Below are 27,656 nucleotides of genomic sequence, written 5' to 3' on the forward strand. Positions count from 1 at the left end.
TTCTATCTTTACTTATGGGCTTAAATCATAATCCTGCCTTGATCCCAGCAGAGTTTTCCTCCTTCCTACCATAGTTGCAATAAGTTTTGACCAGTCTCCCAAGGGCAGCACTACATTTTTTCCTGCCTGCCATATAAAAAGGATTTTTGTTCCATAGTGGAGATGGAGGAGAAGGGTCTGGGCAGAGTTTCTTGTCCTTCTAATATAGCCACTGTTCTCTTTCCCCTGTCTGCATCACCAGAGATGCTTTATATCTCTTCTTCATCGTTATTATGAGTTTTCAGCAGTTTTTGTGGAAGAAGAGCAGGAAGCAGACTCCTCCATCTTCTATATTCCCTGAGAGTTTCTGCACAGACCCCACCAGCCTACATACAACTTTTATCAACTTGTCAACTATTATGGTTGTTTCAGCCTATTTTATGTTGCCATAATGGAATACTTGGGACTAGGTGATTTATAAGGAGCATATATTCATTTCTCATGGTTTGTGGAATACTGGAAAGTTCAAGTTCACAGGATCCATATCTGGAGAGGACCCACATACTAAATGTCCCATGACATCAGACAGAGGGGCGAGACTGCAAGAGAGCAATGGGAGAATATACATGCTTTTATACCAAACCCACTTTCACAATCATGACCCACACTTGCAAAAATGACATTAATCAAATCAGTAGGGCAAAACCAGTGTGATTTAATCACCTCCTTAAAGTGATTAACACTGTTGCACTGGGGATCAAGTTCCCAGCACATGAACTTGAGGGACACATTAAAACTTTAACAGAAACTGAACTCTTCTTAGCAGTTTCTGGTTGTTTCTACCCCAGCTTAGCATGTACTCACATTACTCTTCCTATAAGTACGATTTCTTCTCAGATTTGGAGTAATTTGTGCAGGCAACATCAGCTTTCCAGTAGGTTATGATTTTTGAAGTCTGTCTAATTTTTGTTGTTAGACTGAGAGCAACCCCTCTTCCAAGGATCTACAACCTGAGGGTAAGCCAGAAACCCTGCAAATGAAATAGTAACTAATACTATAGTATTTATCTTGGAGAATTTCCTATGTTCACAATAAATACAGTGAATGAGAAAATTTTGGTTTTTTTTTTCACCCACAGAAATTGTGCAGTTGCTTATCAGAGGAGAAGTATTTACCTTGTGCTGACTAACACAATATTAAATGCCTGAGATGACTGGCAGGGACATAAGTGGTGAAATTACAGAGAGAGATATAAGGGGAGAGATAACCCAGAGGCCAAAAGAACTCTTCATAGAATTTCAGGAGGATAAAACGAAGCAGGAGCCCAATCACTAAAAACTGAGTCATGAGGCAGACACTGGTTTATACAGTTAATGAAAAAATTACAGAGATTTAATTAGAGTAAAATGAAGGCCAAAACACAGGGCCAAAACACATGGGAAACAAGGTAAGAACAAGTCACTCAGCAAAACTGACTCAGTGTGCACAGTGAGTTATGGAGTTCCTCCTGAGTCTCAGCATCTCAGGCAGAGCCCTAGCAGACCCAGCAATGGAGACTACAAGGATCTACCACAGGAAGCCAAAGAGTTGTCATAATCCCAAACAGGCTAAAAACCTTTCTTGTAGAAAAAGCCTCTTTAATGGAAGAATATATCATTTTGATCAAAATGCCATTGTGAACTTTTCCTTCTGTGGCAAGCAGCTTGAATGCTAAGACACCACCACCCACATCCATATGTCTCAGTGTATGCATTGCCAAGATGTCTGCTTGCCATTTGCTCTGTCTATACAATGCCAAAAAACCAGGTGAAAAGTGAAAGATTCAGTCAGTGTTTCTAAACACCCAGATGTTTGGCACCACGTATATAAAATATCTGGATCCATGACAGCATCTCTCACTTTTTCATCTGGTTGTTTGGCATCACATAACACAAACCATTGTGTAGATGCTAAGTATTCCTGGGACTAACATAATGTAGAACATTACCACAAATCAGTACATTTTTCCTTAAGTAATAGAGAATCTTTCAGACTCAAATTGGACTTGGGAAGATATCTCATGTGACTTCCTCATAACATATCGGTGATACCTCTTCGAGCAAACCAAGGAAACTTCAAGAAATCTCATCTGATATTGAGAAAGATGAGCTTTCAATCTCTGGCTTTAGGTTATAAACAGGAATACAACTTCATTCAAAAAACATTCTCTAGATAACTCCCCTAATTCAGGCCATGGGACTGAAAAATAGATATATCTGATATGGTTTGAGTGTAGATTCCTCAAAGTTTGTCTGGGTCCTTACTGTGGCAGTATGGGACCTAATGGGAGGCTCTGACCTCATAAATGACTTAATGCCTTTCTGGTTCTCGGGAGTTCTCTACTCCTTAGGACTATTCATTATAGCAAAAGTGGGTTGTTAGAAAAATGTTTGCAGCTCATGTTTTGTCTCTTCCACATGCACCCACTTGTCCTACCACTTTCTGCAGTAAGCTGAAACATGAGGCCCTCATTAGAAGATGAGCAGATTCTGGTACAATGCTTTTGGACTTCCTAGCCTCTAGAATATACAGCCAAAATAAACTCTATGCTTTACAAATTATCCAGTCTCTGGTATTCTGTTATAGCAACAGAAAATGGATTAAAACAATGTTTTCAAGGAACTTGCTTCAGACAGGGCATAAATAAGGCAGGAGCAGGGACATGAGGGGACTGCCTCATTAAGACAATGAGTCAAGAGGATTTAAGTACTTAAACACAACCATTGGTGCTTGAGTAGCTCTTAGTATAGGCATCATGATAGGTATGACACCAATTTTCCTCAAATAATCTGCATAAAACCCTTAAAACGTGGAGATTCTTATTTCAATTTTAATGGCCATTTAGAGGAATTAAGTAACTATATTAAAGCCCTACAGGTTGAATATTCAGAGGATGGATTGTAGAACAGTATCTGCTGCCTCCAAACTCTTTTCAATGAAATACCTTGCCTCCCTTCAAACGTCTCTAACAAGTTCTCAGTGCCCACATCTTGTCAACCCAGGGGACAATAAGACCCCAGAGAAGAAGATGTGATTCCCCCAATATTTGGATATTTTTACAAAAAGTATATAATTACTCAAGATAGCCAAAACAGTCAAAAGAAACCAATAATACACACAAAAAAGAATGATTAACCCTGAAAGAGAGAAGAGAATTCAGTCTCCAACATTAGAAAACCAGGGGAAATGGTAGGGGTATGGATATTAAGAGCAAGTCAGAGATATTCAGCTGGAAGTTTTCTAATCCAAAGAGCCAATTTCTCACCTTGAGGATATTAACTAACAATAAGCTCAGACTAAGGACTTCCTTTAAGAAGACTATTGCAGTAAGAAAAATGTTCCAATCTCAGGGTTTACACATATCTTAAAAATAAAATGAAAAATAAAGCTTTTGTTTTACAGGGAGGATGATCAAGGCTAGCAGAAACTTTTAAAAGGAAATCAAGCAAGAAATTGGGGCAAGGAACAGCCAACAGCAGGACAGAGGAGGTCTGACATAAACGTTTCTTTTGGTCAGCTGATGCTTGGAATGAATAATGTTTGTTCAAAGTTGGGGCGTGTGCCACATTTTAGTGCTTGCTCAGATTTGGGAGCAAGACAAAGTTCTGGCTCTGTGGAAAGGAAAGAAGCCTAACTAATGTTAAAACAAAGGGGGAGGGGTAGGACATGGCAATTAAAAACACTTCGTTAAGAGACATCAGAGTATTGACCTCTGCAAAAAAAAAAAAAAAAAATCACCTGTTTCAGCTGTCACAGTTTATTTTGCCTTTAACAGCTTTCTCCTTTCATTTTAGCTGCATTCATGTTTTCTTTTAATAGTGCTATTACTATAAAATGCTGCCATAAATAACATACTCATACAATACTCATGGCCCTAGTTGCCCAACCTTGGCTTCATCCAATGCTGAATCAGGTTTCCTTGAATAGAGGCATTACAAATCCTCCCCACTCTGAACTGTTCTCTGTCCCATTCCAGAAGATTGGTCCATGGCTGTGGGGGATTCCAGTGAGTTGTATTTATGGTGACTAAGCCTTTGGCTCAAGAAGCCCTGCTCGATTGCATTTCCTGGATTTCAGTTTGAAATTGAAGCATTCCTCAAATTTGCTCATTTTGTTCCTGATAGAACAACTTCTTGAAGTGGAAATTATGAATCCTTACCTCTGGACTGCTATGAGACTAAATGACTCACTCCTGAATTCTTTGGGAAGCTTAATTTAGAATATAAGTGCTTTCACAGAAGACAGAGGTTGATTGTCTCTTTGGGTTTCTGGAAAGAAACATATGGGGTTTCTTTGACCACTTGGAATTTTCTTTCAAGCACTATTAATTTGACTTAAACTGATTTTCATAGATTAAAAAAAGAAACCAAATAATATCCTACTCATCAGTAATTTCAATAACTGAGACCATAACTTTTAAATAAAAATAATTAAGATGAATGCTTTTATTCTGCAATATGAGTGAAGTGCAAGATGCAACAAAGCTTGTGGATATTTGTGTTAGAAAGCTTTTTGTGATTATAGGGAAATACCTGAGGCCACTAACTTTATGAAGGGAAAAGTTTTATTCAGCTTACAGTAATGGAGGTTCAAGGGCACAGCACCCATTCTTTTCATTTCTGGTGAGGATGCCATGGTAAATAACAGATGGCCATGATGGGAATGTGGGTCAGGGTGAGTGGTCTTGGATTAGGAAGCAGAGAGACTAGCATCCTACAGTCCCATTAGGAGTAATACTCCCAAGTGCCTAATGCCCTACCCCTAAATCCCATCTCCTAGAGGTTCTACCGTAACTTCCCAAAGGTGCCAAAACTGTGCCAAGACTTCAATCGCAATGGACCATCAGGGGACACAAACCATGTTTAATTTATAGAAACATCCCATATTTTGTTGTTTCTGTTATTGTTATTTTAGGAGAGTTATAAGAAACACTACACTGCTTAGATTATAATGATTATTTTAATTGACCACCCTCCCTTGCCATATGGGTATATTATCTTAGTACTTTCTCCTTCTTTCTAACTTTTACCATGATCATTGTTAATTGTAACTCAGGTTTCTCTTACAGATATTGAATTATATATCCAAGAAGGCAAGATAGTCTGCAGGGACAGTAGTAGCAAGCAAGTCATTATGGACTAATGCTGGTCTTACAAATGCAGTATTAAAGTTATAATGAAACACACCAGGGGTTCTGGATAATTTACCAACGTCTATCATACATATCCCAGAGATGAATGCTTGAATTATTCAAAGTTTAAGGAGACAAATGGAAGAAATACATTTTATACCTAAAAACAAAAACAAACAAATAAAAAGTCCCAACAGCTCTGATTACAATGTACATCCAGGTAACTGGAAACAATTTTTATTTCCTGCTTTTGTCAAAAAACAAGGAAATAAAATAATACAAGAAATGAACACCATCATGTCAGAGTGTGGTCATAAGTAAAGCTATTGGCAGTGATTCAGGCCAATTAATGTTAATGATACAGAGAAAAAAATATTCCATATAAATTGCATGGCGCCCTTCCTCTGTAAATAAATAATTAGAAAATCATTGTAAAGTTCATTTCCTGCAGCTGCCATATACTCTTCCTGAGACTGATGCCATGTGCATTGTGTTTACTGTTCTATCCACTAAAACCTATCATTTTCTAAAGGAAAACCATGTGTGAAGCTGATCAAGAGTGAATAGTTGTTACCTGGGAAACAAATAATTCTACTAGTATTGTGCACTTGTTTTCAATGAGAAATTGTATCCCTTCAATTATTAGATGAGATGGGAAAGTAGTAAACAATGTTATAAATCTTTGGAATCCACTCTATGGTAATGGTGCATTAAACACTTGGGCAACTAGAATTCTCAACAACAAATAGATCTAAGAGGGTATACCACTGTACAATTCTATAAGGATGACAAACAGAACAGGGGAAGGAAATTGGCTACTCAGCATCGGCACTGCTGTGTCTTATCTACTTGTCCCTAGCCTAGGTTAACTGAGCTAAGGACATGCCCTGCTGTGCTCAAAATAGATAAACAGGGCCCAAAGTTGATAATAATTGACAAAGAAAAATACTGTTGCAAATGACAAGGAACCTCAGAGGACTATCAAATTTATTATTTTGAAAAGATTGGATTTTCACAAGACTATCAAATAGAAGGAGGGAACAGAAGGGAGTTAAGAAACTGACAGTTAATTGAATTTTCAAGACAAACTGTCAATAAGGAGAAAATCAAGGGAATTATATGAATAATTTAGTAAAAGAGGACCCCTCTCTTAAAGTTCTGAATTTTGTTATTCTTTATGGAAGTACTATAGGATGTTAGTGTGTGTGTGTGTGTGTGTGTGTGTGTGTGTGTGTGTGTGTGAGAGAGAGAGAGAGAGAGAGAGAGAGAGAGAGAGAGAGAGAGAGAGATTTTGAGAACCATTTACATTGGTAGTAATAAATTCATTACCATTCTCACTGTGGCTTTGCTCAGGTGAGAAAAATACCTAAGACTTTTGTGTCCTGATGTGAAGAGTATTGTCTTAGGGGTTACAGAACCTGGGCCTTGCTGCTCAGGGATGCAGTAATCTGGCTAGGTCATTTACATATAAAACTATGCTCTCTGCTTTGCCCTGGTCCACAGCAGTTTGCATCTTTCTAATATTTATTTGAACTTGAAGTTATATATTCACATAGATACCATATGCTTTTAGGTACAGCTATAATCAAATGTAGCCAAATAACTGATTTTATGTGTTTTCCACTCTACATTCTTAAATGGCCCCTTCACTCTAACAATAAGGATTTTCATTAAAAAAGAAAATTTTCAGCAGGTGTCCTCACATGTTTTAAATTTTTAGAAATTAGTAAAACCTATTTACAGAGCTTTCCCAAAAACTATACACCAAACTCCTTTAATACTTACCCAGAACTCTATGTCTGAAAATATATAAATATAACTTGTGTATCATCTCTCTCTATTTAGGTCACCAACATAATATACGATGTATATGCTAATGGTTATTAATATGCATGTATGTATATAATTTCTTTGTGTTTCTCACATTACATTTAATTTAAAAAGAAGAAAGTTTGTTTTAATTAAGTACATGAGGAGGAGAATGAGAGGTTGATGGACAATATTTTGGTTGCTTTAAACTCCTCTCAAATCCACTTGATATGAACTCTTTTTTAAAAAAATATACTTTAGTTGTTAATGGATTTTTTACTTTATTTATTTATTTATATTTGGTGCTGAAGATCAAACCAAGGGCCTCACCCACGCCAGGCAAGCACTCTGCCACTGAGCCACAACTCCAGCCCCTTGACATGAATTCTTAAAGGACAGTCAAAGAATTCTGAGGCTCTAGGTTTCTGAGGAACACTAAAAAGTCCCTGACTCAACCAAATCATAGATCTCTCTGGGTTTCAGTTTCCTGGTATGTATAACTATGTTTTTTGAAATATAATTTTGTGCCTCTTTTTCAATGGTAAATTTACTATTAGGGCTTCCTTCCTCAAATAATGGGATGGGGTGGGTCGCAGAGTAGGGTAGAGAGGCTTGATATGCCTACTCTGTCACTTCAGCTACTGTGTTATTTTGAGCAAATTCCCTTATCTTTCTCAGACTCAGTTTTCTCATTTGTAAAATAAGTTTTAATGATACTTATTTCTAAGCATCATCTTACAGTGTTATATCCCTTCCTCAAGTAATACCTGGAAGATGGCAGGCTTTGAAAGATATCCTGTGAAGTGAAAAACAAGGTATGAAAGAGTAAGGAATAGATGCTATTCTATAGTATACCTAGAAGTATAAAGCCATGCATAATGAATCAATAAATGTCAGTCATTGCTATTAACCTCACACTATATGCATTGCTATAGGTACTCCTCCTATCTTGGAATACTGGTGTGAACAGTGCACACCCAGTGGAGGAAAAATGAATTCTAGCAAACTGTGTCAAGCAGAGTCCTCCAGAGAAACAGAATCAATAGGACGCCTGTGCGTGGGTGCGCACGAGCACACACACACACACACACACACACACACACACACACACACACCTTTCCTATTGATCCTAAATAAATCTAAAGATATTTATTTTAAAGACTTTGGCTCAGACAACTGTGAGCTGGCAAGTCTTAAATTTATAGGCCAGGCTGGCAAGCTGGAAACTCAGACTGGAATTGCTATAGTGGTCTTAAAGTAGAATTTTTCTTCTGAGGAAAACCTCATATTTTTCTCTTGAGACCTTTATTCAATTGGATGAAAACCAAAGATGTTGTCAACAGTAACCTTAAAGTCAACTGATTTTAGATTTTGACATCTTAAAAATACCTTCAAAGTGACACTTAGATTAGTAGTTGATTAGTGACTGGGCACTAGAAGCTAGACTAGTTTATAGTCGCACAAAGCAACCAAATAGAAACCCTAAAAACAACAACAAAAACTTTATATCTTTTCTAATAGTTTATAAATATTACTTGTATTTATTTATCATCATTTATCCATTTTCCATAAGAAGCATGCTAACAGAATTGCATGAAACGCAGATGAATAAACAATTCCACCTATATAAAGTAAAACAAATGTGCTAGAACAGAGATTTCTTTCTAATTTTAGTGCAAAGCACTTATAAAAAAATGTTAATTGGTTACAAAGAAAATATTGCCCTTTATATGTTCACTGTGTATATTATTAATATTATGTTGCCTTTGATCTCTTTACCATTGCTCTTAATATTTACTTGGCACAGTGCAGACAGGGGAGTTGTCAGTGACCTGATTCACCCAATCACTATAGAAAAGCAATACAATGAATTAGGCTACAGTTGCCTATTGATGATATAAGAGATTAAAAATTTTATTATAGTAATTGAAATGAAGAAAATAATCTACATTTCTTCTTACAGTATCAGTGTATTATTATGTTTATATTCCAAATACTATTTTAGTAATAATGCTATAAGTTACCTAGCCTGAGAGTTTATCCTTCAAATTTAATGTGACACATTATAAAAGTCAGCCTTAATTTTCTTGAGCTGTATATGGATCTAATAAAGGAAAATCAACTTCAATATCTTGCATTTGCCTACTTTGTATTAAGCTGGTCCTTGTGGGAGTTACAAAGACATCTTGGAAATGGTCCTGAGTCAGTTAATAATAAAAATCATTTTCCCTGAAGAAATCAACATACCGTTTTGGGCACAATTTATTATTACATATTCATTTTAGGCAGAACAGCAGGCAGCTTCAGGAAGAGCTAATTTAATAGTGTCCTTAAAGTTCCTGCCTGTTACTGGTGCTCAGAAACCTACATATTTAATTGTTAGTTCACCTCATCTATCTACACATTTGGAAATAGCTACCTAATGCATCAATTAATTAAATGTAATATCAAAATATAAATGGCTAAATGGCATTTAAATTTTTTACTTCTAGATATTTTCTTTATTAGATTCATCTTTAATTATTCCTGATAAAAATAAAATTACATAAAAGTTAAGTACATAATGTCCTATGTAAAGTATTGACATAAAGATTGTTAAACATATATATGAAAGCTTTAATTCCTGTAAATGCTCTTAATTTTTCAGCATTAAACAACTCAGAACTAGTAGGAAAAAAAAAACTACCTCATTCTGCTATTAATCAGAAATTTTTAACAGTGTCTACTAGTCATCATGGGGGTCTACATCACTGGTTATCAAAGCTGAATCATCAGTCATCTGTATCCTTTGGCAACCAAAAGACAACATTATTTCTATTTGACCCAAATGAATGAGAGTGTGGTAAGTTCCTAGTGGGAATTTTTGAAGACCAAAGTGAACCCCTGCTTGGTCTTTGTAAAGAGGGCACAAAGCAATGCCACAACCTTCCATAGAAAGCACCACATGAGTGGCAGAGAACTGAGCAGATGGAGTAGAATCCAGGCACTTGCTTGGACCTAGAGATGATTCCAGTTGTGAGACACAACACTTTGGGCTTTAATGATGAGGGAGACCAGCACAATATTCTTTGATATAATCCCAGGGAATGTTCCCTCATAATCACAGAGAAAAGTCCATAATAAAATATCAGTGCAAGTGGCTTTGCTTTTGGTAATCCAGTAAGAACACAGCACTGCCTGGGGGGTGAGGGGGTAAGAAGAGCTAGACTGATGTCAACAGAGTATTCTCTGTTGATCTCTCATCTGAGGTTGAAAGAGTGACACAGACTAAATACCAATTACTGACCAGACAGCAGAATGGGCTGCAGTACATGCATAGGAATTAACTTCCAGGGACAAGTGGCGAGACTCCAAGAACTCCAGGGGGAGGAAGAAGAGTTGAGGAGCTTATATTGACTTTTCATAGTGTGGATTGTTATCAAAGACATTTTAATTACTTATTCATGCACTGCTTAACAATCAGGAAGTGTTCTGATGTTAGGTAATTCTGTCGTTTTGCCAACTTCATGGAGTGCATTTACACAAACCTAGAGAGTTACAGGTCAACCACTTAGCAGGGCCTTTTGATGCAAACAGGAAACATGGGAAACACAGCTATATGAAGCTGTTGGTTGTATAACACAGCACAATACTTCCCAGCAATTTTTTATACATAGAAATAAAATAAGAGTACATACTCTAAAATAAGAATAAAAGTTTAGTATACACATAGGTCAAGAACACATCACCTATTTTCAAGTATTTATACTACACAATTGTATGTGTTATACTTTCACATGTCTGTCAGCACCTTAAGTTTGTTTACACCAGCATCAGCAGAAACACATTGGGGGATACATTGTACTCCAATGTTATGATGGCTACAGTGTCACTTGGTGATAGGAAATTTTCAACTCCATTAAAATCTTATGGGGCTGCTCTCATATTTGGTCTATTATTGATTGAAATGTCATTATGCATGAGTACCTGGCTGTGTGTGTGTGCTTCTTCCTAGTGCTTGTAGGACTGACTTTTTAATAATTATCTGAAATATTGAGTAACATACTTTGTCAATCAGGAGGTCCCAAACTTTATCTCACTCTCTCAAAAAAATTAGCATGACAACATTAACATGGGAACACCCATTTGGGATGAAAGATTTAGCGTCTGATACTGCTTTTTATTTAATGGTTGCATACCATTAAGGGAAACAAAATTTTGAACAAGTCACCTCAAAAAGCAGCAGCTTTGCAAACTCTTTCTACCTACTGCCTGAGGAGTAATGAAATGCTCATCTTTTGGATGATATTAAGCCAAAAACCCATAAGTCGGCTTTTTGTCCTTGGCTCTTGGGCTCCTGTGCAGTCACAACCCACAATTTGTGAAAGGTGTTTCCTGCCTTTGTTTGCTGTAGCTACCTAAATACTTTGGGAGTAAAGTAATATTGTACCAAAGAGTAAAATTAAGGATTCTTAAGAAAGTTTCATATTGTTTGCTTTTGAATATCAAACCTCATTTAAAACTCTATGGGTTCTATAATCTGGAAATAATTGAACTGTTCAATAGACAAGTATCTCACTTTCCTGAAAATCCAGTACAAGACCCTTCTTTCCTTTGAAGAGAACTTAAAGGGAAAATTGTCATCACTCATGATTCAGTCTCACTCTTCAGCCATGAATCATCCTTAATTCATGTCCCCATTCCAGGTCACACCAGGATGAAATAATCTTTATATCCTTGGGGCCTGAGCCTCAGTGGTGATATGGAGACAGTTCTCTAAGCATCTAAATAATCATCCAGCCAGGCTCTACCTGCATGGGAAAGTATAATCCATGGTACAGAAATGACATTCAGAGGGTCGTTGTATAAAATATATAAATTTAGTGTAAACATTCTAATTTTTTATTATTTTTTGTCTGAATTTTCAATTTTAATATTCCTTTAGTGTTGGAATCATGTAAGCCTTGCACATGTTAGGTATATAAAAAATGAGAAAAACATTTGAATTGTGTAGGCTTATTAGATAGAGATTTTCAATTTGGGAATACATCCTTTATATGGAATGCCTATGATCAATATTTCTCTGTCAGATATCAAACTCATGCATAAAACATATTGGGTAGGCACAATAGTTGTGGCATGTACAAATAGCCTTTAAAATAATTTCCTCTTTTTTTTTTCCTTTTCTACTCCCAACTTTTTTTTTTCCAAATAAACTAGGCACCCAATTTGTTTTCCATAAAATTACTCTCCAGACGCTTCAAATGTATTCCTCTCAGTGCTGTTCTCTTAGAGCATTCATTTAGTTCTGAAAGCAGCATTCATCTGATTTGTCTCTGCAATCATTGTTTCAGATGAGCATATTCCCAAGGACAAATTTAAAAGCACTAATGCAGTTTTATCTGTTTGAAGTGGTCTGCTCTGTCATCAGCATTCACAGAGCTCTCAGGTCCAGCTCTAGCATTCTCAGTGAGTACCTCCAAGTTCTTATTCTGCTTTCATAAGAGCACTGCATTCTGCTCTCAGGATGCTATGGAAGGGACTTTTGTAAAGAAGGAGGACAAGGAATCCCAGAAAGAAAGGCAATGGGTACAGTCAGAGAGAGTAAAAAGCTTTACTATTTATCCAATCTTGATGAAATGATTATTTCATGGAAGTGACTGTGAATCTTGCTGTTCACAGGATTGAAAGCAGACATTTAATAAGGGCTGCATGTAGTTAAGTTGACACAGTCAATGTGTCCAGTGTATTGGTGTGTATGCATGTGGGGTATAAGTGTGTGCATTTATTCAGCCTGTATATATAAATCTGTGACTTTTTTTTAAAAAAGAAAGCAATTCCTAGTTAAAAGTGACTTGATGGTGCAGTGTAGTACACTCTATTCAAAATAAAGCTTCACAAGTCAGCATTTGCTGGAAAGTGCCTCTTATCAACTCTGGGAAAAATGATCTTGACTATAATTTTCAGGCAGCTCCATCCTGTTCACATGTCTTCTCTTAACAGTACCTGAAAAGTTTTTTTTTTCCATTTGAGATTTTATAATAACAACAAAAAGGATTAGCTGAGAATGGTTGAACCCACTCTGTAGAATGAACTCTGGTGCTTAGCAAACATTTAACTTAACATCAAGGAACATCTAGAGTTTGTAAAGAGGATTTTATTATGATCCCTAAAAAATAGTAGACACTTTTCAGGCACTTGAGATTAAGGGATTTGTGTGTCTTTTTTCTTGCAGAAATTTTCTTTTGGCTATGTTGTTTATAGGAAATTGTTTTCTACATTCTGTGTCGTAAGATATAGAACCATGACTTAGAGAAAAGAACACAGTGTTCAAAAGTGAAACATTTGGAATAAACTACTTGCTCTATTCCTCCTTATGTGTTAGATTTGGGCAAGCTCCTTCACTTTTTGACCTCTGACTTATTACTCTCTAAAACAGGAATAACAACATGACAGTTATTTAAAACTTACAACAGTATTGTTAGGCCATCAGGGCTCAACTCCCAGTAAGCACAGAGAGTGTTACAGAACAGTATGTCTCTAACACTGCACAGAATACTGAAAAACTGGGACAGAACATATTTACTCCTCTCCAGTACATTACTGTAAACTGTTCCAAACCGATGTAAACCAATTCAATTCTGCATAAATCAGAGGTTCTGTTTTGTACAAAAGCTGAACACTTTAATGTGGATGTTTTCTGTTCTGTTTAAGCAAATTTTGTTACCAGTTGTAATAAAAGCAAGTCTCAAGGCAAAATCTATATTTGTATTGATGTAATTAATTAAGCCTGTACTAAGAGGTAGACATAAAAGAGTTCATTCAATGTTATCTATGTTTGATGAAGACCCACCTCCCTGTCTTTTTAGATGAAAAAAAGGTTCTATACATTTTTTTATATATGAGTGATTTGTCAGAACCAGATACTAAAATATTTAAGAGGCAGATTTTACTACCTTTATAAATTGTCATCAGTCACTAAGAAATTCTCTCACCCAAACAGTGGACTGGAGTCCATTTAGCAGTTTAGAATGAGTGCCACTTCAAAGGGTATAAGTGACAGATCTCATAGTTTCTAATTTCTCACTTTATGGAAGTATTGAGTGTGTTTCTAAAATACTTTAATTGATCTACATATCTTGAATTTTACTAATTTCACAACTGAGAACCCATTTTTAATATCTATTATGTTGATTAACAAGCCTCTAAATGCACCAATGAAAATTCATTTCTGACATTAAGTATGCTAATTAGCCACTCGCTTCAGGGTTTCATAAAATATAAAGATAGATGAAGCTCATAGTGTAGAGTCCTCTGAAGTGTGGCTGTTCTTGTATAATACTGCCTGACCACTGTATGTGAGTTTTTAACAGAACAGATGACAGTTCTAACCATTGTAAGAAGAAGTGAAAACTCCTAATAAATACATTCATATTTCATTCATTGTTGAATAATTTAAAGTGATTGACCAACATCATGACATCAGGTATCTCAACTTTTTTATCTGTCTGCCTCTGACATATTATGGTGTGTGTGTATATATATATATATATAAAATAGATACAGATAGATTATAGACAGTTATATAGACATATATATAGATATAAATGTCTTAGGAGAGACATATACACATATGTGTATATATAAGTCATATACAGTTCTGATCTTATAAGCCTCTCTCCAAGTCATAGCATGAAAACCAGAATTTGTCTGCCCCAAGGCAGGTCATATAAGCTCTAATCTTCCCTCTCCACCCATTGGAGTTGAAAATAAGGAAAATCTCTGATATTTTTATCTAATAGTGGATGCTAACACCCCAATGTTAGAAATCAACCAGACCCATAACTGCAAGGATTTGTAATGTTGAAGAATTTGAGTAGATGGGGCTTGATGAATTTCACCACTCAGACTATTAGTATTAGATCAGATCCTTTTAGTCCAATCAGATTTCAACATTGTTGTCCAGGATTCAATTGAAGTTTCCATAAAAACCCAAGGAACAGGGTTCAGAGAACTTCCAAATATTCCTGAGAAGTGGTGCACCTGGAGGGAGCAGAGATGCTTTGTGTCCCTTCCCACATACCTTGTGTCATGTAGCTCTTCATACATGCCCTTTGTAATAGCCTTTATAATAAACCATAAGTTAGAGATTCCCTCAAAACTATGAGCTACTTGAGCAAATGAGTCAAACATGAGGAAGGTGTTGTAGGAATCCAAATTGATGACTGGTCAGTCAGAAACAAAAATAAACTAACCAGGCTCTTGACTGGCATCTGAAATGGGAGGGGTTGCAATCTTGGGACTCAGTACTCAACCTGTGGCATCTGACACAATTTCCTGGTAGACAGTGTCAGAATTGAATTAAGGAAAAGGATATCCGCATGGTGGCCACTGCAGAAATGATTGCTTGCTTGGTATAAGAAGTAATCTGTGTTGTGAAAGTATAGTAAGAGAAACTGAGTTGCTGTGGATTGGATTTTCCTTCTGCATCTTCAGATTTATGCTTTCTATTCCCCTTTTCTATTTAAATGCTGTTGTGGGGTTTTCTTCAGTCCCTCTTGCTTTTGGCAAGTTGATGCCTTCCTGAATCCACATGAGCAACTTGACTCTCTCCTATCCCCATATCCATTTGCAGAAGCCATAACTCCCTGTTATTTCCTTTCACCAACTGTAGCCCTCTGGATTCAGCCCCCTGAGGGTCTTACAGTTTAACAATTCCATAATCACTATGTGTGGCCTATAATCACCTGGCATTATTCCACACTGCCTTATCTTTCAGGATAGTAAAGGCAAACATATGGGGAGAAGAGCTGTGATGGAACTCTCTGGGCCAAGGAATGTAGTACATTTTGTCCTGTGCAGAGGCTAAATGCAGGCCACTTACAGGCCACTTACAGGCCACAGACCTTCTTTTCTTTTTTCCCATGGACTGGATGCATACACTTCAAACACACTTGCAGAGACCCCAAGCTCCCAACCAGAACAACCCAAATATCAAACAGGGGCTGGGCTGTGGAGAGAGCTAAATTTTCAAAAAAGCCAGGTGTAGTGTAGTCGAAACACACATACTGTGCCCATTCTGTAGTTTTACATGGAAATGTAAATTTGGAACAGTTACTAGTGTGTGCAAATGGATTAAGAATCTTGGCTGTTGCCAACAAGAAGTGTGTGGGCCTTTTAAACTGTGTCTGGGAGTGAGGGTGTGAGGAAGTAACTATGGGTGACGTTGGCCCACTTCAGTCTCCCTTCATCCTCCACACTCTGGCAAGACTTATGGATCTTGGCTGGAGAATTAGTTTCTTCTTGGCTTTTGTTTCTCTTTTCCTCACCTTACAATTTATATAGAAACTGTTTCCTCTTGAGTTTGTTCTTACACCTCAAACTCATTGGTCCATTCTGGTTTATTTATTCCAGATGTTTCTTATGCACAGAATAAAACATATAATGTATGATATAGTTGTGGGTAACCATGTTTTTCCACTGACTCTCATATTAGGTTTCTTGGCAACTTAAAATTTGCTAGGTGATGAGATTTTATGTAACACAGTAATAATGTTTCACTTTATTTGATATTATATGCATTCCAGATAACTTTAAATATTTTACAAATAGCATACTCATTCATTTTGTGTGGCTAGAGAGGGTAAAATTTCATGTGTCTAATTAAAAAAAATGAGATTCAGAAATAAAAAGAATACAAAGATTGTCTTGAAGCCTGGAATATCTGTTTGATCCTTTCAAACCATGATATTATGGGCAAACCCCACAGTTTTGGAGAATTAATCAGAAATCTATTGTACTAGGGGGTCATAAATATATTAGATAAAGAAATAATTACATGATGTTTATTTATTTAGAGAGATTGTAAAGATACAATCACATGGTCAAATATGCTTAGAAATATTCGGAATATCTTTACATAATAAATGTTATAAATTTCTGGGTGAGGTATTTTACCCCTATAATCCCAGAAGTTTGAGAGGTTAAAGCAGGAGAATCAAAAGTCCAAATCCAGCCTCAACAACTTATTCAGGCCTTGAGCAACTAAGCAAGAGCCTATCTCAAAATTTAAAATATTAAAAAATTAAAAGGACTGTGAATGTGGCTCAGTGGCTAACCACGCTTGAATTCAATCTCTGGTACCAAGTAAATAAATAAATATTATAGATTATCATAGTTTTAAGAATAGGTCTCTTTCAAAAAATATAAATTTATAGAAAAATATAAATGACCTAAATAAAGGAATCTTTCAGTGGGCTGAAAGAATGGAGTGATCCCAGTGTGTTTGGGGATTGACTAAATTGGAGATGCACAACATACCTGAAAAAAATATTGTTGAAATTTTAAAAAATGAAAATAACTATTTTAACCTGCTTAATAAGTGTCTTCCATCACAGAATGAGAATAAAGTATGATAGGACTTCAAATTTCAGCTCTAACATGTAAGGATGTTTGAAGTTGTCGCCTCAGTTTTTTTTCTTTTTAATTAATTAATAAATTTATTTTAATTATGCATATATGACAGCAGAATGCATTTTGATTCATTGTACACAATTGCAGCACAACTTTTCATTTCTCTGGTTGTACACAACATAGCATTGCATCTTATGAGTCCATCTCATTCCACCATCTTTCCTGCCCCCATTTTCCCTCCCCTTTGTCCAAAGTTCCCCCACTTTTCTCAAGCTCCCACCCCATTATGCATCAGCATCCACTTATTAAAGAGAACATTTGGCTTTTGGTTTGGGTGGATTGGTTTATTTCACTTAGCATGATATTCTCCAACTCCATCCATTTATCTGCAAATGCCATTTTTTTTGTTCTCTTTTAATGGTGAGTAATACTCTATTGTATATATATACCACAGTTTCTTTATACATTCATCTATTGAAGGGCATCTAGGTTGCTTCCACAATTTAGCTATTGTGAATTGAACTGCTATAAACATTGATGTGGCTGCATTACTATAGCATGCTGATTTTAAGTCCTTTGGATATAAACTGAGGAGTAGGATGGCTGGGACAAATTGTGGTTCCATTCCAAGTTTTCTAAGTAATCTCCATACTGCTTTCCAGATTGGTTATATCAATTTGAAGTCCCACCAGCAAATGTATGAGTGTGCCTTTCCTCCAACATCCTCGCCAACATTTATTGTTGTCTGAATTCTTGATAACTGCCATTCTGACTGACATAAGATGAAGTCTTTGAGTAGTTTTGATTTGCATTTCTCTAATTACTACATGTGTCAGACATTTTTAAAATATATTTGTTGATTGAATGTATAGCTTCTTCTGAGAAGTGTCTGTTCAGCTCCTTAGCCCATTTATTGATTGGGTTGTTTGGTTTCTTTTTTTTGGTGTTACTTTTTTAAAGTTCTTTATATATATTCTGGAGATTAGTGATCTCTCTGACATACATGTGACAAAAATGTAGGCTATCTCTTCACCTCACTGATTGTTTCTTTTGCTGAGAAGAAGCTTTCTAGTTTGAGTCTAGCCCATTTATTAATTCTTGATTTTATTTCTTGTGTTTTAGGAGTCTTGTTAAGGAAGTCGAAGTCTAATTGGACGTGATGAAGATTTGGGCCTACTTTTTTCTATTAGGCTCTGGGTCTCTGTGCTAATTCCTAGGTCCTTGATCACTTTGAGTTTTGTGCGTGGTAAGAGATAGGGGCTTAATTTCATTTTGCTGAATATGGATTTCTGTTTTTCCCAGCACTATTTGTTGAAGAGGCTATCTTTTCTCCAATGTATGTTTTTGGCACCTTTGTCTACTGTGAGATAACTGTATTTATGTGGGTTTGTCTCTGTGTCTTCTGTTCTGTATCATTATTCTACAAGTCTTTTTTGGTGCCAATACCATGTTGTCTTTGTTACTATAGCTTTGTAGTATAGTTTAAGGTCTGGTATTGTGATGCCAATACCAGAGTGATCCTTCACTCTTCTTACTAAGGATTACTTTGGCTATTTATATTACTTTGGCTATTCTGGGTCTCTTCTTTTTCCAAATGAATTTCATGATTGCTTTTTCTATTTCTATAAAGAATTATGCTTTGATTTTAATTGGAATCACATTGAATATGTATAGTGCTTTGGGTTAGTATGGCCATTTTGAAAATAATAATTTTGCCTCTCGAAGAGCATGGGAAATTCTTCCATCTTCTAAGGTATGTTTCCAAGTCTTTTTTTAATGTTCTGTAGTTTTCATTGTAGATGTCTTCCACCTCTTTCATTAATTTGACTCCCAGATATTTTATTTTATTTTTTTGAGGCTATATGAATGGGTTAGTTTTCCTAATTTCTCTTTCAAAGGATTTATCAATGATGTATAGAAATGCATTTAATTTATTGGTATTGATTTTATATCCTGCTACTTTGATGAATTCATTAATTCATTCTAGAAGTTTTCCAGTGGAGATTTTTTTTTTTGGGGGGGAGGGGATATTCTAAGTCTAGAATCAATCATGTCATCAGTAAATAATGATGGTTTGAATTCTTTTTTTCCTATTTTTTCCTTCTCTATTTCATGGAATAATTTGAGAAGTATTGGTATTAATTCTTATTTGTAGATCTTGTAGAACTCAGCTGTGAATTCGTCTGGTCCTGGGATTTTCTTGGTTGGTAGGCTTTTGATGGCATCTTCTATTTCGTTGTTTGAAATTTATCTGTTTAAATATTGTATGTCCTCCTGACTCAGTTTGGGTTAATCATATGCCTCTAGAAATTTGTCTGTGTCTTTGGGGTTTTCTATTTTCCTGGAGTATAAATTTTCAAGATGCATTCTAATTGCCTTCTGTATTTTAATAATGTCTTCTGTGATATATCCTTTTTCATCACAAATTTCAGTAATTTGAGTTTTATCCCACCTTCTTTTTGTTAGGGTGGCTAAGTGTTTGTCAATTTTATTTAGTTTTTCAAAGAATCAGCTTTTGGGTTTGTCAATTTTTTGAATTGTTTCTTTTGTTTTGATTTCTGCCCTTTCTGTCTTCTACTACTTTTGGTGTTGTTTTATTCTTCTTTTTCCAGGGTTTTGAGATTAAATGTTAGGTCATTTATTTGTTCAATTTTTCTTCTTTTAATGAGTGAGCTTAATGCAATGAACTTTTCTCTTAGCACTGCCTTCCTAGTATCCCAGAGATTTTGATAAGTTGTATAGAAGTTGTCATTTATTTTTATCTCCTCCCTGAGGTCTTCTGTTATCCATGTGTCATTCAATAGCATATTGTTTAGTTTCCAGGTATTGGGGTAGCTTCTCCTTTTACTTTAATCAGTGATTTCTAATTCATTCCATTATGCTCTGATAGAATGCATATTATTATCTCTATTTTTTTTGTATTTGCTAAGAGTTGCTTTGTGGCATAACATATGGTCTATTTTGGAAAAGAATTCATGTGGGGGCTGGGGATGTGGCTCAAGCAGTAGCATGCTCACCTGGCATTTGTGCTGCCCGGGTTTGATCCTCAGCACCACATACAAACAAAGATGTTGTGTCCGCCGAGAACTAAAAAAAAAAAAAAAAAAATGTTAAAAATTCTCTCTCTCTCTCTCTCTCTCTCTCTCTCTCTCTCTCTCTCTCTCTCTTAAAAAAAGAATTCATGTGCTGCTGAGAAGAAAGTATATTTGCTTGTTAATGGATGGAATATTCTATATATGTCTATTAAGTACAAATTGTTTTTAAAAAATTATTGATTTTTTAAAATAAATGACAGCAGAATGCATAACATTTCTTAGTACACATATACAGCACAATTTATCATATATCTGGTTGTATATAAAGTGTGTTCACACTACTTTGTGTCTTCATACATGTACTTTGGATAATGATCTTCATCACATTCTATCATCCTTGCTAACCCCCTGCTTCATCCCTTCCCTTCCCACACCCCTGTTCTATCTAGATTTCATCTTTTCTTCCTATGCTCCCTCTCCCTACCCCACTATGAATCAGCCACTTTATATCAGAGAAAACATTTGCCATTTTTTTTTGGATTGGCTAATTTCACTTAGCATTATCTTCTCCAACATCATTCATTTACCTGCAAATGTCATGATTTTATTCTCTTTTATTGCTGAGTAATATTCCATTGTATATATAGGCCACATTTTTTATCCATTCATGTACTGAAGGGCATCTAGGTTGGTTCCACAGTTTAGCTATTGTTAATTGTGCTTCTATAAATATTGATGTGGCTCTGTCCCTATAGTATGCCTATTCAAGAGCAAGGTAGAACTTTCCATCTTCTAAGATCTTCTTTGATTTCTTTTTTAGGGTTCTGTAGTTTTTATTGTGTACATCTTTCACCTCTTCCATTAATTCCCAAGTATTTTATTTTTTTGAGGCTATTGTAAATGGGGTCCTTTTCCTCATTTCCCTCTCACATGCTTCATCACTGATATACAGAAATGCCTTTGATTTATGGGTGTTGATTTTATATTCTGCTACTTTGCTGAATTTAGTTCTAGAATTTTTCTGTTGGAGATTTTTGGGTCTTCTAGGTATAAAATCATATTGTCAGCAAATAGTGCTAATTTAAGTTCTTTTTTTCCTATATGTATCCTTTAATTTCGTTTGTCTGTCTAATTGCTCTGGCAAGTATAGAATTTGGATATTCTATACTTAAAATATCCAGGAAAAAAACCTCCAAACTATCATTATTTGCTGATGACATGATTGATTCTATACTTAGAATATCAAAAAACAAAAACAAAAACCTGGAAGTGGGGAAAGGCAGTATCCCTGTCTTGTTCCAGTTTTGAGATGGAATGCATTCAATTTTTCTCTATTGAGAATGATGTTCGCCTGGGACTTAGTGTAGATAGCCTTTACAATGTTGAGATATGTTCCTGTTATCCCTAGGTTTCCTAGTGTTTTGAACATGAAGGATGCTGTATTTTGTCAAATGCTTTATCTATATCTATCAAGATGATCATAAGATTCTTGTCTTTAAGTCTATTGATGTGATAAATTACATTTATTAACTTCTGTATGTTGAACCAACATTGCATCCCTGGGATGAATCCCAATTGATCGTGGTGCATGATCTTTTGATATGTTTTTGTATTCAATTTGTCAGAATTTTATTAAGAATTTTTGCATCTATGTTCATTAGAGATATTGGTCTGAAGTTTTTTTTCTTTGATGTGTCTTTGCCTGGTTTTGGAATCAGAGTGATATTGGCTTCATAGAATGAGTTTGGAAGTGCTCCCTCTTTTTCTATTTCCTTAAATAAATTGAAGAGTATTGTTATTAGTTCTTCCTTAAAGGAATTGTAGAACTTGGCTGTGTATCCATCTGGTCCTGGGCTTTTCTTGGTTGGTAGACTTCTGATGGCATCTTCTATTTCATCACTTGATATTGGTCTGTTTAAATTGTTCATATCATCCTGGTTCAATCTGGGCAAATCATATGAATTAAGAAATTTATTGATGCCTTCAATATCTTCTATTTTATTGGAGTATAAGTTTTCAAAATAATTTCTAATTATCCTCTGTATTTCTGTAGTGTCTGTTGTGATATTACCTTTTTCATCACATATACTGTTAATTTTATTTTTCTCTCTCCTTCTCTTCATTAGCATTGCTAATGGTCTGTCAATTTTTCTATTTTTTTCAAAGAACCAACTTTTTAGTTTTGTCAATTTTTTCAATTGTTTCTTTTGTTTCAATTTCATTGATTTCACCTCTAATTTTAATTATTTCTTGTCTTCCACTGCTTTTGATGTTGATTTGTTCTTCTTTTTCTAGGGCTTAGATATGGAATGTGATGTCATTTCTTTGTTGACTTTTTCTTCTTTTAAGGACTGAATTCCATGCAATGAATTTTCCTCTTAGTACTGTTTTCATAGTGTCTCAGAGATTTTGATATGTTGTGTCTATGTTCTCATTTACATCTAGGAGTGTTTTATTATACTCTTTGATGTCTTCTGCAATCTACTGTTCATTCAGTAGCATATTCTTTATTTTCCAGGTGGTGGAGAAATTTTTATTTTTTATTTTGTTATTGATTTCCAATTTCATTCCATTATGATCTGATAAAATGCAGGGGAGTATCTCTACATTTTTATATTTGCTAAGAGCTGCTCTGTAGCTTATTATATGGCCTACTTTAGAGAAGGATCCATGTGCTTCTGAGAAGAAAATGTATCCACTTCATGCAGGTTGAAATATTCTATATATATATCAGTCAAGTCAAAGTTATTAATTGTATTATTGAGATCTATAGTTTCTTTATTCAACTTTTGTTTAAAAGATCTATCCAGTGGTGAGAGGGGTGTGTTAAAGTCACCCAAGATTATTGTGTTGTGGTCAATTTGATTCTTAAACTTGAGAAGAATTTGTTTGGTGAACATAGATGCTCCATTATTTGGGGTATATATATTTATGATTGTTGTTGTGCCTTGTTGGTGTATGGTTCCTTTGAGCAGTATGTAGTGTCCATCTTTATCCCTTTTGATTAACTTTGGCTTGAAGTCTACTTTATTTGATACAAGGATGGAAACTCTTGCTTGCTTCCACAGTCCATGAGAGTGGTATGATTTTTCCCAACCTTTCACCTTCAATCTGTGTATGTCTTTTCCTATCAGATGAGTCTCCTGGAGGAAGAATATTATTAGTTTTTTTTTAATCCAATCTGCTAGTCTGTGTCTTTTGAATGGTGAGTTTAAATCATTAACATTCAGGTTTATTATTGAGACATGGTTTGTATGTCCAGCCATATTTGTTTATTTTTGTTATTTAACTTGACTGGATTTCCTTCTCTGATTAATTTTTCCTTTAGGGTCCTACCTCCTTCTGCTGATTTTCATAGCTGTTTTTTGTTTCTCTTCGTGGAATATTTTTCCAAGGATGCTTTGTAGTGTCAGTTTTCTAGCTGTAAATTCTTTTAACTTTTGTTTATCATGGAAGGTTTTTATTTCATCATCAAATCTAAAGCTTAATTTTGCTAGATACAAGATTCTTGGCTGGCATCCATATTCTTTCAGAGCTTGATATGTGTTGTTTCAGAAACTTCTAGCTTTCAGGGTCTATGTTGAAAAATATGCTGTTATCCTCAATGATTTTCCCCTATATGTAATCTGATTCCTTTCTCTTGTGGCTTTTAAAATGCTCTCCTTATTCTGCATGTTGGGCATTTTTATTATATTGTGACTTGGTGTGGATCTGTTATGATTTTGTCCATTTGGCATCCTGTAGGCTTTTTGAATTTGGATTTCTAATTCATTTTTTGATGTTTGGAAAGTTTTCTGACATTATTTTATTAAATAGATTGTTCATTCCTTTGGTTTGGATTTCTAAGCCTTCCCCTATTTTAATAACTCTTAAATTTAGTCTTTTATGGTATCCCATATTTCTTGAATGTTCTGCTCATGGTTTCTTACCTTTATCATTGTGTGCACTACATTCTTTTCAAGATTATATATTTTGTCTTCATTTTCTGATGTTCTATCTCCCAAATGGTCTACTCTGTTGGTGATGCTTCCATTTGAGCTTTTAATTTGGTTTATTGCTTATTTCATTTCAATGATTTGTTTGGTTTTTTAGTTGCACCTCTATCTCCCTGTTGAGGTGATCTTTTGCTTGCTATATTTGTATATGTAGCTCCTAGTTGAAGTGATCTTTCATTGCCTGTATTTGTTGTCTTATATCTTCCTTGAATTCACAGAACATTTTATCCATGTACATCCTGAACTCCTTCTCTATAATTTCTTCTGCTGTGGCTTCCAATGATTCTAATAATGTGATGTCTTGATTTGTTTGGAGCATTTTCTTCACTTGTCTTTGCTCATGTGTCTTCCTTTCCAGCTCTGTGGTTCTGTGGTGTTATTCTTTTTACCCTATAGTTTTGTAGTGCTCTTATATCCTCTCAAGACCTCTTCTGGCTAGATGAAGATCCAATTTGGGAGCTACTCCCAGCAAACGTGGCATGGGAGGTGAGCCAAGATGGAGGCAGTCTGCTTCCCACGCAGCGGTATCCGATGAGGTGGGGCGGGGAGCTGGGTGATGTCAATGATGTTGGCATTGTGCTGGGGGTACATAGTAGTTGAATGACCTGAGTCAGGGCAGATCAAAGTCTGGGAGTTCTGTAGAGGTACTGATAGGTGACTCTGGTAAGGCACTACCTAGTCCTGCATTTGTTGGAACTTTGAGCTTTGGGTGTTGGGAGCCAGGAATCTGGAGTCCTGCTTTAACGCTGAGACCTGGAGCCCTGCAATGGTTCCTAGCATTGGTGTTTTCTGTGGAAAGCAGTTGTACAGGGCTCTTCTCACACTCTCAGAGATGCAGTATTCTGACTAGGTGAGATCTGGATCATGTAGCAACACAGAATGCCACTTCCCTCTGGCCCACCATCTTCATTCTTCAGGTCCAAATTATTGATTGTATTATTGAATTCTATAGTTTCTTTGTTTAGTTTTTGTTTGGAAGATCTAGCCAGTGGTAAGAGAGGTATATTAGTGTCACACAGTATTATTTTGTTGTGGTCTATTTGGTTCTTGTATTTGAGAAGAGTTTGTATGACACACACAGATGCCTCATTTGGGGGAACATATTTATAATCATTTTGTCTTGTTGAGCTCCTTGAACTCCTCAAGTAGTATGAAATATCCTTCCTTATCTCTTTTCACTAGTTTGGTTTAAAGTCCACTTTATCTAATTTGAGGATGAAAACCTCTGCTTGTTTACATCATCCATGTGAGTGTTATGTTTTTTTCCCCGCACTTTCACCTTCATTCTGTGGATGTCTTTTGCTGTGAGATGAGTCTCTTGAAGGTAACATATTGTTGAGTCTTTTCTCTTTTTAATCCAATCTTCTAGTCAGTGTCTTAAATGATGAGTTTACACCATTCACATTCAGGGTTATTATTGAAATATGATTTGTATTCCTGAACATTTTGGGTTATTTTTGGTTTTTAAGTTGACTTGATTTCTTTGTTAATTGGCCTTTCCTTTAGTGTAGTTTCTCCCTCTGCTGATTTTCTTTGTTGTTTTTCATTTCCTCTTCATGGAATATTTTGCTGAGGATGCTCTGTAGTTCAGGCTTTCTCACTGTAAATTCTTTTAATGTTTCTTTATCATGAAAGTATTTTGTCATCAGTTCTGAAGCTTATTTTTTTTGGATATAAAATTCTTGGTTGGCATTCATTTTCTTTCAGAGCTTAGTGATGTTGTTCTAGAATCTCCTGGCTTTGAGGGTCTGGATTGAAAAATCTGCAGAGATATGAATTGGTCTCCCTCATAAGTGATCTGATTTTTCTCTCTTGTGGCCATTAATATTTTATTCTTATTTTGTATGCTAGGCATTTTTATTATAGTTGCCTTGGTGTAGATCTGTTGTAATTTTATAAATTTGGTGGAGGCTTACACTTCTGTAAGCCTCTTGTTTTTTATTTTTCCAAGTCATTCTTCATGTTCAGAAAATTTTATGACATTATTTCATTAAAGATTTATTTTCATTCCTTTGGTTTGAAACTCTGTGCCTTCCTCTATCCCAATAATTCTTTGATTTGGTCTTTTGATGCTATCCCATAATTCTTGGATTTTCTGCTCATCGTTTCTTACCAACTTAACTGTGGTCAACTTTATTTTCAAGTATGTATAAATTGTGTTCATTATTTGACATTCTGTCTTCCAAGTGATTTTGTCTGTTGGTGATGTTTTCTATTGAGTTTATTATTTGGTTTATTGTTTCCTTCATTTGAAGGATTTCTGAATGGTTTCTTTTCAGAATCTTTATCTCTCTTGAAGTAATATTTTGCTACCTGTATTTGCTACCTTATCTCTTTGTTGGTGTGATCAATGGATACCTGTATTTGCACTTTTATCTCTTAGTTGGAGTAATCAACTTTTATTTGTATTTGCTCATTTATGTCATTCTTTAATTCACATATAATTTTAATTATGTATATTCTTAACTCCTTATCAAATGTTCCATCAACTGTGCTGTTCATGTATTCTATTATTGTAGTATCCTCATTTGTTTGGGGCACTATCTTCCCTTTTCTTTTTTTTCATGTTGTCTATGTTTCTTCCTTTCTTGCAGTGTGAACTTGAGGTATTATAGTTTCTACCCTGTAATCCTATAGTGTCTGTGCAGATTATCTGTACTTCACCTTGGTGTTAGGCTTCCAGACCCTGGTGGTATCTGTGATGGATGCTACTGCAATTAAAGTTGGTGGTGGCAATAGTGGTGGTAACTCATGATAGAAGTGGAGGTGTTCCAAGATGGGTGCAACCTCTTTTAGAGATGGGTATGAAAGGGTAAGCCTTACACTGGCTTTGGCATTCATGCTTTAAGGTCCAGCTTCTTCTTGTACCTGTCTGTTGTTGCAAGGTGGAGGCTAATGTGTGGGAAGATCTATTACAATACCCTGGGGCCAGGCTCTGCAGTGGGTTTGTTGTTCAGCAGGGGCTGTCCTGGGCCAGGGCCTGAGCTCATATGTGGGAGTGCTGGGAGGGGTGTCAACCTAGGCCTACCCTGGGCCTGGGTTCCCATGAAGGTGGACAGAGGCAGTCCTAGGCCTGGGCCTGGATTTGGTGTAGGTGAGCAGGTCAGTAAGGTTGGTCCTGAGCTGGGGCCTAAGCTCAGACATGGTGTGCCAGTCACTGGGGTGGACTTGGGCTTACCTTTGGCCTGGGATCCTACATAGGTGGTGGAGAGGGTCCTCGCCCCTAGTTCTTATGAAAAAAAAAAATCTTCACAAACTAAAAATCAATTACTTTTC

The 27,656-nt window shown here is 35.8% G+C and overlaps 1 long non-coding RNA gene across 1 annotated transcript in view; it reads right to left on the minus strand.

Moving 5' to 3' along the window:
• The window catches only part of LOC144376876 (uncharacterized), a 40,770-nt gene extending 20,331 nt beyond the window's left edge, over positions 1-20,439 (minus strand). Inside the window, exon 1 of the long non-coding RNA XR_013437247.1 lies at positions 20,368-20,439. This is a non-coding gene — a long non-coding RNA (uncharacterized LOC144376876). The remainder of the gene's footprint in view (positions 1-20,367) is intronic.
• Positions 20,440-27,656: the final 7,217 nt, after the last annotated feature.

Source organism: Ictidomys tridecemlineatus, chromosome 4 (genome assembly GCF_052094955.1).
Source record: "Ictidomys tridecemlineatus isolate mIctTri1 chromosome 4, mIctTri1.hap1, whole genome shotgun sequence".
NCBI classification, from domain to species: domain Eukaryota; kingdom Metazoa; phylum Chordata; class Mammalia; order Rodentia; family Sciuridae; genus Ictidomys; species Ictidomys tridecemlineatus.